Raw genomic sequence first — 14,440 nt, 5'->3', positions numbered from 1 at the left:
ACACTGCTGGGGTACAGTTGATTTAATTTTTGAGAATTAGCATCCATTTATGTTGTCCAAACAAGTTATATAAACACTTGTACTTATACAATTCACTAATTATGCATTTTAGAATCAAGATGATTTTAACAGACAACTAATCCTAACCTTCTATTGCTGAAATAACACCCAGTATGACTGGAAAAGGTCAACTCTTTGTTTTGTGATTGATCACATTCAGCAGATTGACTTTCCAGAAAATGAGATGCACTGAGTACAGATACAATGACATACCTAACGCAGGGAGAATGGGACATGTCTGAAGGTCTGAGCCATAAATAGGAAATGTAAGTCATTACAATACAAATGGTTAATTTAACTTACACCTGTCTGACTAGATCACATAGAAATATGAATTTCTTATGAAATATTTTTAATGTAGGTCCTGTAGGTTCCTCCTTGTTCTGTGTTTGATGCAGGTGACAGATGTTTCATGACAGAAGGGCAAAATGAGTTTGACTATTTGGGAAAATGTTACAGTGAAAAAAAAAAAGTTAACGTTGCAGAGAGATTTATGGACTGCTATAATGGAATCTCGCATCAGTACTTGAAGATCTTGGAGAGCAATAAATATGCCCCAAAATGCTTTAGAAGGAAAGTTTGGACTGTTTATTTCACTAAACTAAATTATTATCCTGTCTGCTGCCCTTCAGTGGCTTTAGGTTGAGACTTAGCTACTTTAGTATAATCAATGAAACTGGTAAAGAGAGTTCTCATCGTGTCAAACTTTAAACTTGGACAATATCCAGATGATGATTGTGTCATTTTGTAGCGACAGTTGGTCTTGAGTTGAGACCTCTGCAGACAAGGTGGATAAGCTCTTATAAAGAACACACTAAACCATTTAGAAGAATGTGAAGACAGGAATTGATCATTTTAATGTGCTGCATTTTATGTGCATATTACAGACATTACTGCACAGTATCTGGTGCCTGGGATCTTTATATATTTTAACTTCAGCTTTTCATCATTACTGAAAGGCTCTTTTGTGTGTGTGCATCTAAAGAAGTGTACTTAATTACTATGTCACACTGATAATTGTTTCTTAATTATCCTGGTATCATTTGGCAGGTGTGGGGACAGTTTGGTCACCACCGCAATGAGGGTGGGAGGTACATAATAAAGTTCACAAGAGAAAAATCTGAATTTCCATCTCATTTAACATCATTATTCAGCCTTGATGCAATCATGTCTGTTATTTTGCCCCTTAGAAATCTGCCCAACCAGTGCCATTTCAACAAAGAAGCTGTGTTACTGGTTGATAGGAGCAGTTACCATTACACTAAATCAGAATTGGTTTTGGAATAGATATAGAAATCTCTTTCCAGTGTCAGAACTGGGAGCACTGTATCCAGCCATTACTGTAACTTTTCGCAATGGACAATCCAACATTCACACCCACTCCACACCATGATTAGCCAGCTAAGTGGCATGACAAAGGAGCAAGGGATTGAATTTCTTTTTGCAGCTCTGAGCACAACTATTCAGCATCAATCCCAAATTTTACACAATATCATGTTTCCCCCCTCTTTGTGACAGCTGACTTTTCAGGCCTTTGAGCATGACCATGACAGCTAAAAGCTACACTTTTAATTTTCAAGGAGACTAGACAAATCATATGAAAAAGCATGTTGATGTTGAATTGAAATACACAGAAAAGTCTGCTGAGATTTGTTGCTTTGCATGTAAGCAGAATGATTTGTGATCTGCTGTTTGGCAGTGATGTGCTGCTGCAGTATCTTTACACTATTAATCATCTTCCCCATGACTAACACTGATGCTGTCGTACAAGTACCGCCTAAGACAGGCCATCTCCTGACACCAAACACACACACACAAAACCTCTCTCTTTCTCTCTGAAGAGATCATACTGTACAACAGTTTTTCTCCTGCATTTGTTCTTTCGCACTCATCCTCTCAAATTGCCTCTTGTTTAAATGTTACCATATATGGTTCAATTATTCTGCAACCCCTCTCAATTTGCTCTCTCCCTACAGTTCTTTTCTCTTTCTCTTTTGTTGCTCCCTCTTGCTCTTGAACATCTAATATTACTCTGATCAACTGTTTCTCCCTCCTTTTCTTTCTCTACCTCCCGCTTTGCTCCCCCGATGCGTCCCCCACTCCTCCCGTCTCACTCACCATCTCTTTCTCTGCTGTTATTGCCTACCTCATCCTCTCTTTCGCTTTCTCTCTCTCTGATCTGCTCTGAGAGTGTTATTTATACAGCAACAACCCACGCAGAGTAGAACAGAGCAGAACAGAGCAGTGAAGGGAGTTTGACTTGCCAAAGTGGGCATCACCTCAGAAACACAGCACAACTCTTTCTTTACACCATCTATCCTTATACCACTCTGTTTCCGTCTCTTCATCTCATCACAACTTTGCTGATGATAGTTTCTTGTTGAGGTTGTGTACAAAATATTTAATGGTTCAGGGGTAGCAGCTAAATGGAGAAGGGAGCATCGGTAGCAGATCCACAGCAGCAGGGATAAAAACAAAAACAACAAGGAATACTAAGCTTCCTGTAATAACACAGAACATAATATAGAATGATTTGGATATATCTGAAGTTCTGTAAAATATTCCTTTATCAATATTATTTCTAACTATCATAAGGCATTAACCAAAAGTATCTGTCATGCTAACCTATGAAAGGCTTTTCGTCCGTATATCTTCCCGATTTGGATATTAAAATACCATATTATATGGAATGAGTCAGAGCTCTGTATGGACAGTCAGAGAAATAGGACTATGACTCAAAGATTTCTGGTGTGAATTATTGACTGGCTGGGCAAAAAAGAACAACATACATCCCCACTCAACGTTACTAGGATAAAAATAGAAAAAAAAAATCTGACTGGCCACCCTGACTAACGTCTTCTCCACTCGTACTCTCTAATCTGTAGTCTTATTCCCATTTTTCAGTTTTTCTTTTATGTTTTAAAAACTGCACTTTTAGTAGCTGTTTTTCAGTAGGCCTACCCGCTGCAGTTAATATTTAGATAGATGCCAGTGTACCTCCAAGTAGATCAATGTGTTGTTTTAATAATAATTACATATTGAGGCAGAGCTTTGTATATATTGCAGATTTTGTTTAAGGGCTGTAACTGATGTGTATTTTCCTTTTTAAAAATATGAATTATTCATTTGGTAAACCAGTTAATCATATAGTCAACCACACATCAGGGAAACAGAACATGCTCACATTTGAAAAGCTGAAAGAAGAGAATATTTGGAAACTTTGCTTGATAATGGACTTAACTGCTAGTCAGGCTATAAAATATATGCCTTTCTTTCTTTTTCCAAGGTGTTTGAGGTGGTATTTGGCCTAAACATGTAAACTCAGCGAGCAAGAAGGTATCCACAGTCTCATTCTTTTGAACACAACCTCCTTCTCATGAGTACATGGTAAAAAGTGAGGTGTACATGGACCAGTAGAATTGTGACCCTTGCTTACACATCAGCACCTTTTTTTTACCACCACACTCTGGTACACCACTACATTACACAACTAACAGCACCTGTCAGTCCCTGGCCTCTCTTACACGCGTATAAGACTATGACCCCAAGGTATTCTAACTCCTGCATCTGATACAGCTGCTCCCTCTCAACTGAACATCACCAGCTGTTTTTGTGCAAAATAAAACATGCACAACATAAAAAAATGGAGGTGTAACATTTTTCCCAGTCGCTTTACACTTGGGAGCAAAAAGCTCAACTACGTGCCAAAGGTCACAGCTGATGAAGCTAGAAGGACAGCAACATCTGGGATTTGCAGGGAAGACAGAATAATGTCTCAGAGCTGTGTTTTTCCAGCTGCTATTCAATGCCCTTCACCTGCCTTTTAAAAATTACATTAACATACTATTGAACTGTTTTCCAAGTGATGTGGTGGTGGCAACATAATCACTACCTGGAATATGAAATGAATTGAGTTGCTAGGAGGTGGTTGGGGTCGATGGCAGGTGTACAAAATGCTCAATTGTCACACCAGCATTGGCACCCCTTGGTCTGATTAGGGAAAGACTGTAGTTTTGTTTTAAATGTAAATAAACATGCTGTGCCTGAAGTCACTGTGAACATCTTCTGTATCAAATCAAAATATGACATTCGAATTTTAACCAAGAGCTGGAAGTACCTATACAAAATCAGAAAAAATGTAATAATGCTGAGGTCACTGGATGCAGATATTGACTAAAGACACATACATGGTGAATATTTTACATATACGTTCACTATCAACATATTGCCAAATATGTAAATGAACAAAACTTTGTACATATGATGATACAAAAGGTAATCTGGCCACAATTTCTTTTCAAACATATTTGAAAGGGTTGCATAAAAGAGAGCAGCAGAGGGGACATTGCATATAATTTATTTGTCTTGAACGGGTCAGAAATAATGCCAGGTTAGACAGTAATTCCACTTTGTTATACAAGGACCAGATGACCAGATGGATTGGAGAAAATACAAAATGCTCCGGTTTCACCACTCAGAAAAAGAATGGGCACAGGTTGCCCTCTGTCCAATGTTCTGCAGTCAGGCCACAAGACAGCTTCCTGTGGCTTCTTTAAGTGGTAGCCTACTCAGGCTGAGTTGTGCAGCTTTCCTATGAGATTCTCTCCCTAACCTGGCAGCATCCCCATTAATGTTCACTAACTGCCGCAATTACTGAATAAAAAATTCCACCAACACAATATGGAAAAGACTTTTAATAAATAAAACTGAAGAGGCGGTGTCTCAAACGGTTGTACTCACTCCACACTCCTATATCTGTGTGTACAGTATGTCATGTAATTAGTCTTGATGTCCAATTATATTAAACAAAAAGCAAATTTCCTGAATGCTGTGGAACAAGAGGGAGGGTCTAAAACAGACTAAGCAAACACAGATTTTTCTTCCAACTAATAAAAACATCAGGTGATATCATTAATTAGCTGCACCCCTCAGATAGCTAATTAGTGATATCAGCTGCTGTGGAGTGACTATAAAATCCCAGTCTGCCAAACGACTGTGGGACAAAGTTATCTACATCTAATCCTGATACAAGATCCTGAGCAAACACAGCCATACTTCCCTGCATTTTGAGATGGGCTGTGAGCTTTATATTGGACACAGTCAATGGTTTGCCATCTCAACACTCTGCACTGTAAGCTACAGACTAAATAAAATGTCATAGGGGACATAAAAACAAATATTGAGACATCAGCTCTGTTGTTCGGTTGGATGGCAGTACTGAACATACAGAACTCAGTGGTCCATGGAATATGGTTGGACATCACTGCTGTATGTAGTGTTATGTTAACAAATCTATCACATTGCTTCTGTTATTCCGTCTCCTCTTGTACCTGCTCTTCCCTCTATTATTTCTATTACTCGTCTCTTCCATCTCTCTCTCTGCCTCTTCCAGGTCCAACTGGCATGTTTTCCCTCTGAGCCAGAGAGAAACTTCTTAACATGGAGGAAGAGGAGTGGAACTGACACCAACATGGTATGTGTCTGACACAAGCTTCACTCAAACCTCCCTTTTCTCCACCTTTTATTTGTATACTTCTATTTCCCATCTCAACCCTCCTCCCAGTAAAACACATAAATACATGCATGGTGGATGCCTCGAGGCATGTGCTGATGTTCCTAGCACATACAGTATGTCTGTCTGTCTGTAAAATACATGAGGGTGAGGAACACTTATTGCATCGTGATGCTATGATGGAGCGTCATAACGTGTTATCCGTGCAACTACTTCTGCCAACATTAGATGCTCATGGAACTAAACGCTGTAACTAAACTGTAACGGCTCAGGCAAGAAGAAAACAAATATCTCACCATTTTGTACTTATTTGTACTGCAGAGGTGATTGATGTGAGACAGTGAAAGGGCAACAGCTACTGGTCCCTCAAGTCTTGCAACTTTGTCAAACGCTTCCCTAACTATGATTGATTGGGTTGGTTGCCTGTTGCAGTGATTGGCTTATTAGACAATTGAAAAGTTGTGAGGTAGGACTCTACCCTTTGCCAAGGGAGTATTTGCCCTAGAGAATGTATCCCTTTGTTCACATACCAATTATAGTAAGTGAGTGCATCAGCAGTAGCTCTGCAGAAGTTTAAAGAATTAGAGATGTCTTAGCCCCCACGGTCTTTGTTTCAGATAGTTACACCATAGTCAATAGACCCCCCTGCAGACAGTGGTTCACTGAAATGGACTATACAAGAACAGGTTTTTTCTATGATTATTTCCCCTCATATTTTCAAATTAATCATATTGTTTAGGTTAGGCTAGCTTATGGTGGTACAGTGGTGCATGGTTAGCACTGTCCTAACAGCAATAAAGCCCAGGATTCAACTCCTGTTCAAACTTACAATCTTTCCTTGTGGAGTTTGTATGTTCTCCATATGTCTATGTGGGTTCCCTTTAAGTAGAGTTTCCTCCCACACTCCAAAGACGTGTAGTTTGGGGTTAGGTTAATTGGTGACTCTAAATGACCTGTAGTGTGTGTATTTGTCTCTATGTGTCAGCCCTGTGATGGACTGGTGATCTGTCAACTCCTCTGCTGAGTGTCAGCTGGGAATGCCCCCCTCCTCACAAAGCTGGATGTTCCAGGATAAGTGGTAGATGATGGTTGGAGGTTTATTACTCCCAACAGAGCACTTATAGTCTTTTTCATGGCAAAGTCTTACAAAACCTAATAGCATTTTGATGATATTTTTAACTTCATCAAGCTTTGTATATAGTACAAGTACAATAGATATAGCACAGCATGATTAGCTGCTGGTCCTGTTTTCTAGTGGAAAAAATAATGAGCTGCCTGTTTGCAAATCCAGGCTCAGCAGCAAACAAACTAAAGTAGACGCTTAACTAGTGATGATCTATTTACATTCTTGCTGCTTTTATGGTTCTCTATGTTTTCTTGTAAGGAAACAAAAATGTTTAAGTTTGAATAACTGAATGCATTGTCTTTCCTCAAAGTCTAACAAACGTAGGAGTTTTTTCTCATGGTACACACAAAATGGAGACTCACTTATAAAAACTAAACCACAGCTAGTGTTCAAAAACGCCACAGCCTTTAGGTTATTAGACTGTATATAATGAAGCTTTCATTAAGCACTGGTCTCACTGTAAATATTAGCTGTTACACAAATAGAAGCAGCAAAGTGCCTATCACCATATTAATTAGCCAACCATCTTACCCACACACAAAATCCTTAAACCTCCCCCACTGATAATACCTCCTATTAACAATTATGATGATAAACCAGTGAGTGGTTACTTGGTTAATAAATCAAAATTCAATCAACTCACTTGCAGTATTTTGCACAGCTAAAGATCTTGGTCAGCACTGCAGCCTCACAGGTAAAAGAAATGTGGTTAAATTCATGGCCAGCTTTTTGTACAGTCTGCACATTTTTTATATGTTCCAAGGATGCTTCAGTTTTGTCTCACATGTTCACAGTTTCGCAAGTTATGTAGCTGGTGGCGAAAACTGCACAGATAGAATTGTAAATGTTTTTGTTACGTATAAATCAATCTGTAATAAGGTATAAATTACTGATACTCACTATGGTTTCATGTTTTTTGGATGTCTGGTTGTAATTGTCTTAAGTCCCATGAAAATCTCACATCACTAACAACTTATTTGAGAGATTATTTTGTCAACACTGCCACTTTGAGTAATGTTGTTTGCAATATCGAGCACGTGTTAACACAAAAACAAATGTTTCTTCAGTCAAATAACAGAGAGTATATTGAAGCAGTAACATTAACTCAAAGAAAATTCAACATGATTAGTAACATTTTGGCTGCAAATCAGAAAATGCAGGCCAACACTGCAGTGCATTGCTTTGTGTTTCAGGGAAAAGCGACTTTAATTATACAGCAGATTTTTACATTATTAATGTAGATGTTATTTTTCTGTACCTATGTGTAGTGTTCATTAGTGTTTCCATATGATATGAATATTGCATAGAGACATAAAAACCTTTTTTAGTAGAAAATGAAATGATAGAAAATGACCTCAATGTAGCTGTGATGGCCCCTTGTCGCCCTACATCAGAGATAAAAAGGGCTCTCTGGTCTTCACTGGAACTGCTCTACTAATCATCATAGACAGTGTCATCACTATCATCTTCACTGTCATCATGGTCATTATCATCTTTTATATCACTATCATTGTCATGATAAGCAACAGTTGAGTCTTAGAAAACAGTTGGACTGGTATGACATAAAAGTCTATGAAGTTCTTTGCTCTTATAGACGGTGGTATGTAATCAGCATCATCTGCTGCTGTTGAGAAGAAACCCTCAGAGGTTAAATAAACTCCTAAATATAACAGGCATTTCACATTCTCCCCATATTTTGTAGAGGGAAACCCCATTCAGAGACACAGTAATAAACAACAGAATGGTAGTCCTGCAAAGTGAAACCTTACACACCACGTCTGTGCTATGACAGCGTAAAAGAAAGATGAAGACAAGCCAGTGGGGAAATTTAGTTTTTCTGGATGCATTTGTCTGGCAGCAATGTACTTTTCTAGCTGTATGAAGGGCAGACTGATCTATATGTGCAGGAAGTTACAGTAATCCAGTGTGGAGAAGATAAGAGGCAGAACTGGAGATGGGCGGTAGAGCAGCTGCTGTCCTCTAGCAGACCACTACTCCCAAACAGATTGATTCAAGACTATCAATAAAGTGTAAATTATGATTTCCCTCCACTCAGAAATGCATTTCGTGTTACTTCACTTAGATGTTTGACCTTTACTGTGCAGAGTGAAGAATGTGCATTTTGACACCAGAAAACTGTTTTCACATTCAGGTTCTGAAGGAGAAAAGCTTCTCTGCACTCATCTAAAATCTAAAGTTACCTTCAAGCATGATTCTGGGAGACTTATACAAACGTGATGTGCAATACTGAAACCTCCAGTGCACATATACTTTTCACCAAATAAAAGTCATCTTGTGACTAACAGTCAAACTTCTGAAACAAAACATATATTCACACTTTATCATCCGCTCTGTAGATTCTGTGTTTTTCACTGAGTTTTTGGTCAGCACTAACTTTGGAGGGAAATATCTGACTCTTAGCTTTTGGCGAATCATGTCTGTTTGGAACTGAGCAGTTAGAATGAAAGCTGAACAACCAGTTCAGAAACTCTTTATAAAGTGAAGCCAACCACAGCTACATATTTGTATGTTTCATCACTGCAAGTGACTGTTTCACATTGCTAGATTGTTTTCACACTGTAATTTGATTTATTGTTATTATAAAAATATGAAATATAGCTGTTTTTTTTGGTACTTTTTAATGAAAAAAAATCAAATCAGGCACAAATTATTTTTCAAACGTGTTATCTGAGTAGGTCAGCTTTGATTACTAAAAGCATTTTTAACAACAAAGATGTTATCCTTTTAAATGAATGTACTCTTATTACAAATACTCACCTACTGTATATGTTTTTACTAGTTAACATGGTTGCCTCGCAGGAAAATGGTCGTTACAGCTTTCTTTTAGAGCTGGAGCTGCACAGAGGCTGCCCACTCCTGCTTAATTGTTAGGATGGGTCAAATGCAGAGGACGAATGTTCCCACTGGGATTACTAAAGTTTAACTTTAATTAACCTAGTTGGACATTATCTCCCAACTCTGCTATTAAATTGAGTATGGGTGGCTGGTGTATTTTCCAGGTTTTATAATGGCTGATTAAATAAAATCCTTCCAGAGAATTGTCCATGACAACATAGCCATATTTCCCTCTTAACTCTGGAGAGGGCAAATACTGTAGAACATTACACATGTCAGATTTAAGGCTAGAATCAATATTTTTAAGGTTTAGCACAGCTGAGTACAGTACATGGTCAAAGTTAATTTTCAATAAATAAGTAAGGTAAAATGAGATTCAAAAACCCTGTGATTTGTTCTCATTATTTTAAAAAATCATTTGGGGGGCAATGAACAAATTATAAATTGTACTGATAACTGTTTTAGCAGGTCCACAATAAAAGGAAATGTACTATATGTGTCAATAATAGTATGACTCAGTGATGCAGCAAACTAATGCAGAAGAAAAAATATATTGAATTGAACCCTGAGGGACCTCATGAGAGATCCTTGACAAGGCAGATGAAAGACTGTCTAAATGGGGCTGTTTCTCAGTTATGACATGAGCTAAGACAGGACACTGTTGTTTACACCAGCCCTGTGCTCAAACAGTGAATTGTAATGGCATGATTTACGGCATTAAAGGCCACACTGGAGGCTATGGGGAAAATAACAGTGAAAACCAACAGTCAGGAAAAGATTGTTTCAAAACAGTCAACTCCTGAAACCACAAACATTGTCTTGTCATTATCACTCAGAGAATGGCTGAGACATGCAGTACTATGCACACAATGGGTCTGAAACTGCTGAAAATTGTAGATCTATTGCATGTATGAAACAGAATGGAACAGCCCCAGTGGCCATAGAGCTATTTACAGTAGAGATGGCACTTGGGTCAACAATATCAAGAAACCCCCTAAGGAGGCTTGTGGGGATAATGTCATGAGGCAGGTTGTAGATTTCATGTAGGAAGTCTCTATTAAGGAAGAAAGAGCTCAAAGCAGTTCACGACAGCAGAATTTACCAGTGAAATAAAAATGTTGAGAACAGCTGTAGGGCACACACTGGTGCCAATGCCAGGAAGAAGGGAACGACACATTTATTAGTGTGGAACAAGACCCATGAGACTGCTCACCCCAGAAATCAACAGCACTGGTCATTTGTTTAAAGAGCTTAAATCAGCTCATGTTTATGTTCAATGCTAAAGTAGCTCTGGTGGAATACAACCGAGTACAGCACATGTGCTAAAGTACTATATGTAGGTTTTTTTCATTTTCTGCTACTTCATAAGACTACATCACTATATTTTAGACAAAAATGTGCATCAGTTTTACATATAGTATGTCTGACAGCCTGAGATACATGTTACATTACACATTCAGAGATTATAGCAGCTGCACTTAATTATAGTGGGTTGACTGTCAATCAGAGGATTGCTTCCATCCTGGCTCCTTATGTCTACATGTTGATGTATCTTTAAAATTTGTGTCATGGGGGAAAAGTGTATTTTTACACTGTTGTAAATGAAGGTTATGTAACATACAAAAACATACTCACTTACAATGCAACGCCTGAACCATCTGCTACATGCTTGTTGATCCATTATTGATAATAATCCAGTTTACAACTTGTTCTGCTACAAAAAATGCTGTTTAGTGGTGCTGGTTATAGGATCATTTGCCATCATCCAGAGGCAGCAGGTCAGCCAACAAGACATTTTGACTCCTGAGGACTTTCTGGAGCTCTTTGGTTCTAAGACCACACTGTTTGACTGTCCCTGTTTCAAGCAGTCCATTAAGTAGGGGAATCTTTTCATTTTTCACACATTTCCCTCCTAGGAATCCAGGTGCAACCATAGAGGCAGTTCTGGCTTCTTTGTTCCTGTTTGTTAAGTTTAAAAAAGGCAGTGGAGTCAGAAATGTTGGACACAGTGCTGCTGCATGATGAAGACAAGACAGTCAGTTCATGACTGGAGATATTATACACCTGTAGCAATATGACCATGCAATAAACTTGGAGCCAAGATTACTTTCTAAATATTCAACCTGACCTTTCCATATATTGTTTGTGTTAGTGTTATGGCTTATAATTAGGCGACCACTAGCTACTGTAGGATGTATGTTGTCCTTTGGGCTGGAGGACTTGTTGCTTTTCCCTGAGAACATTTACTGTAAGTGACCCAGTACAAAGCCAAATCTGCAAGTGAGAGTTGGAAATAGCCTCTGAAAAAAAAAAATTTACACTAAATCCCCAAACAGATTTAAAGTCAGAACAGTGCAGGCTGAGGGGACTTTTGTTTTCCAGTCATACAGACTTCCATCCATCCATTATCTACCACTTATCCTTCCAGAGCTGGGGCCAATCCCAGCTGACACTGGGCGAGAGGAGGGGTACACCGTGGACAGATCGCCAGTCTATCACAGGACTGACACATAGAGACAGACAAACACTCACATTCACACCTAGAGGCAATTTAGAGCCACCAGTTACCCTAACCCCAAACTGCATGTCTTTGGACTACGGGAGGAAGCTGGAGAACCCAGAGAAAACCCACACAGGCACAGGGTGAATGTGCAAACTCCACATGGAAAAGGATGCAGACCAAGAACCTTCTTACTGTGACACGCCACTGTTATACAGGCCTGCTTTGACATGAACTATGTCGTTGTATTATCAGCTGGTCTGATAAGACACACACAAAAATACCAAGCACTCTTTCTTTTTCACATCCACTTTTTCTTCCTAAACACACATACACAGTGCACAGTACATGGACAAGATTTCCCCTTGAAGCTTCTTTGAAAAGGTTTATAGGATCTTAAAATAGCAGTGTGCTCTGTGAGCATAGGGATTAAAAAAAGAGTGCTACTATAGAGCTGCTATGGCGTGACATCACAGACAAACACATGCACACATACACACCACATCACTGGCATTGCCATTGCATTGTATTTCCCAATTGGGGCGTGAGAGAAGGAGGAGAGCTGGGGGGATGACAAGAGAAAAGGTAAGGGGATAAAGGTTAGAAAGAGGTGATGGGAAGAAAGGGATGTGGGAGGATGACTGAAAACTAAAAGTATAAAAGACAGTGATGTAAGGGGATGCATAGTGTGTGAGGGGAAGTGTGACAGATGACAGTGGAGAAAAAAAAAAACACTAAAGATATAATATAGAAGACTGGTGTGTGTAGAACCACTGCTGTAGAGTGGTGTATTTGTGGTTGAGTAGAGATGACTGCTGACAGATCTGAGTGATTCATCAACACTCATACATGCACACTTTTTCATACATGTAAACACACACAATGGCAAATACAGCAGGTCCAGCTAAGGTAATGCTCGGGCTGCGTGGGAGACAGAGGGACCTGTTGGCTGATAGCGACATGCTGCTGTTCCATCACACAGCACAACAGGACACACCAACACAGTCCGTGATGTATGCTAAGCAGCTGCAGCAGCTCAGCTGAGGAGAGATTGACATCTTCAGCAGCCGTTTCCAACAAGCAAACAACAATAACTGAGACGCGCTGCCAACACAGACAGATAAACAGAATGCAGAGACGCATAAACAGACAGATATACAAGTGCTGTTACACTGTCAACAATGTTTTCCAAAGAAATTTAAGCCAGGAATTTGCTTTACCTACAATCAATATGTCAGCATGTACAAAACACACTCAAATGAAAAGCCATAAAATAAAGTTTCAAATGACATTAACTGTGTGAGCCGAAGTTTACTGCAGCAAAGTTTTATTGAATTTGATATTTGATACATCAAGGCAACTCAGATCAATCTGCAAGTTAATCAGGGGATCTAAATATGAATCTGATTATCTACTCTATCTCATATTGACTCTGGACATCTTTTACAGCACCAGACACTTTTACATTCCCAATCAAGGCTTCTAAATGTCAGGATGGATATATTTCAAGTAAATCAATAATCCTCTAGTTCTTGGCATAAGTGCGCACAGTGTCATTGTTATTGAGATTGGTTTGTCTCTGATTTAGATAACTGAATGGAGATGTGCAGCTTCAAATAGATCACTCACAACACAGCATACCTGTGACCAAGTATTCAGTGGTATTAGCTTTTATAGTGACTGTAAATACAGCAGAACCAGGATACCTGCACTGCAAGTAACGTTCTGCTGATGTTTAACCTTACTGCCACCTGTACACCTTAAGTTAAAGGAGTGACACATCGTTTGCATGTTATCACTGCGGCCAGATGGAGTCCAGTAGTTCTAGTCTAGTGACATATTCTGACTTCAGCTGATGAGAAGGAACTGCAGGGGGAGGTTTTTTTTAGATAACATTCATTTTATTCCCTCCAAGTCTAATGAACTAAAGGCACTTGAGTTGATGTCAGGCATTTCGGACAGCCAAAATTACTTCTTACTATAGGCACACAGATGACGCTATGGATTATTTCTGATTTAATATAACATGTTGTCAGCAGTGTCTTACACAGACAATTTTCATGGGCATGAGCAAAATAAATAAATAAACAAACAAACAAACAAAAGTCTTAACTTTAACTCAACTGAGCCAGAGAAGGTCATGCCCTATGAAAGGGCCAGGGCAGGGCCTGAAAAGTTTTGATTGCCAGTTGAAAAGGGCAATTTGCACCCAAGAGTAAAAAGGGCAACTTGCCCCCATGAACGCCACTGGTTGTCAGTGTCAAAACTGACTTGTGTGAGCCAGAGTCACCGCTGTGGGAATAAAGCAGAGGCTTAGGCTGTTGTGACTGGGCAGCAGCATCAACGTCTAGCCAGGACCAAGACTGAGCTGTCGGATATCAGCTGT

General features: G+C 39.2%; 1 protein-coding gene across 1 annotated transcript in view; it reads right to left on the bottom strand.

Annotated features, from left to right (window-relative positions):
* Positions 1-14,440, bottom strand: part of grin2ab (glutamate receptor, ionotropic, N-methyl D-aspartate 2A, b) — an 84,259-nt gene that overhangs the window by 40,837 nt on the left and 28,982 nt on the right. The window lies entirely within an intron of this gene.

The sequence above is a fragment of the Mastacembelus armatus genome, chromosome 1 (genome assembly GCF_900324485.2).
Source record: "Mastacembelus armatus chromosome 1, fMasArm1.2, whole genome shotgun sequence".
NCBI lineage: Eukaryota > Metazoa > Chordata > Actinopteri > Synbranchiformes > Mastacembelidae > Mastacembelus > Mastacembelus armatus.
Note: the sequence above shows the minus strand (reverse complement) of the source record. Positions and strands in the feature narration are given on the sequence as shown.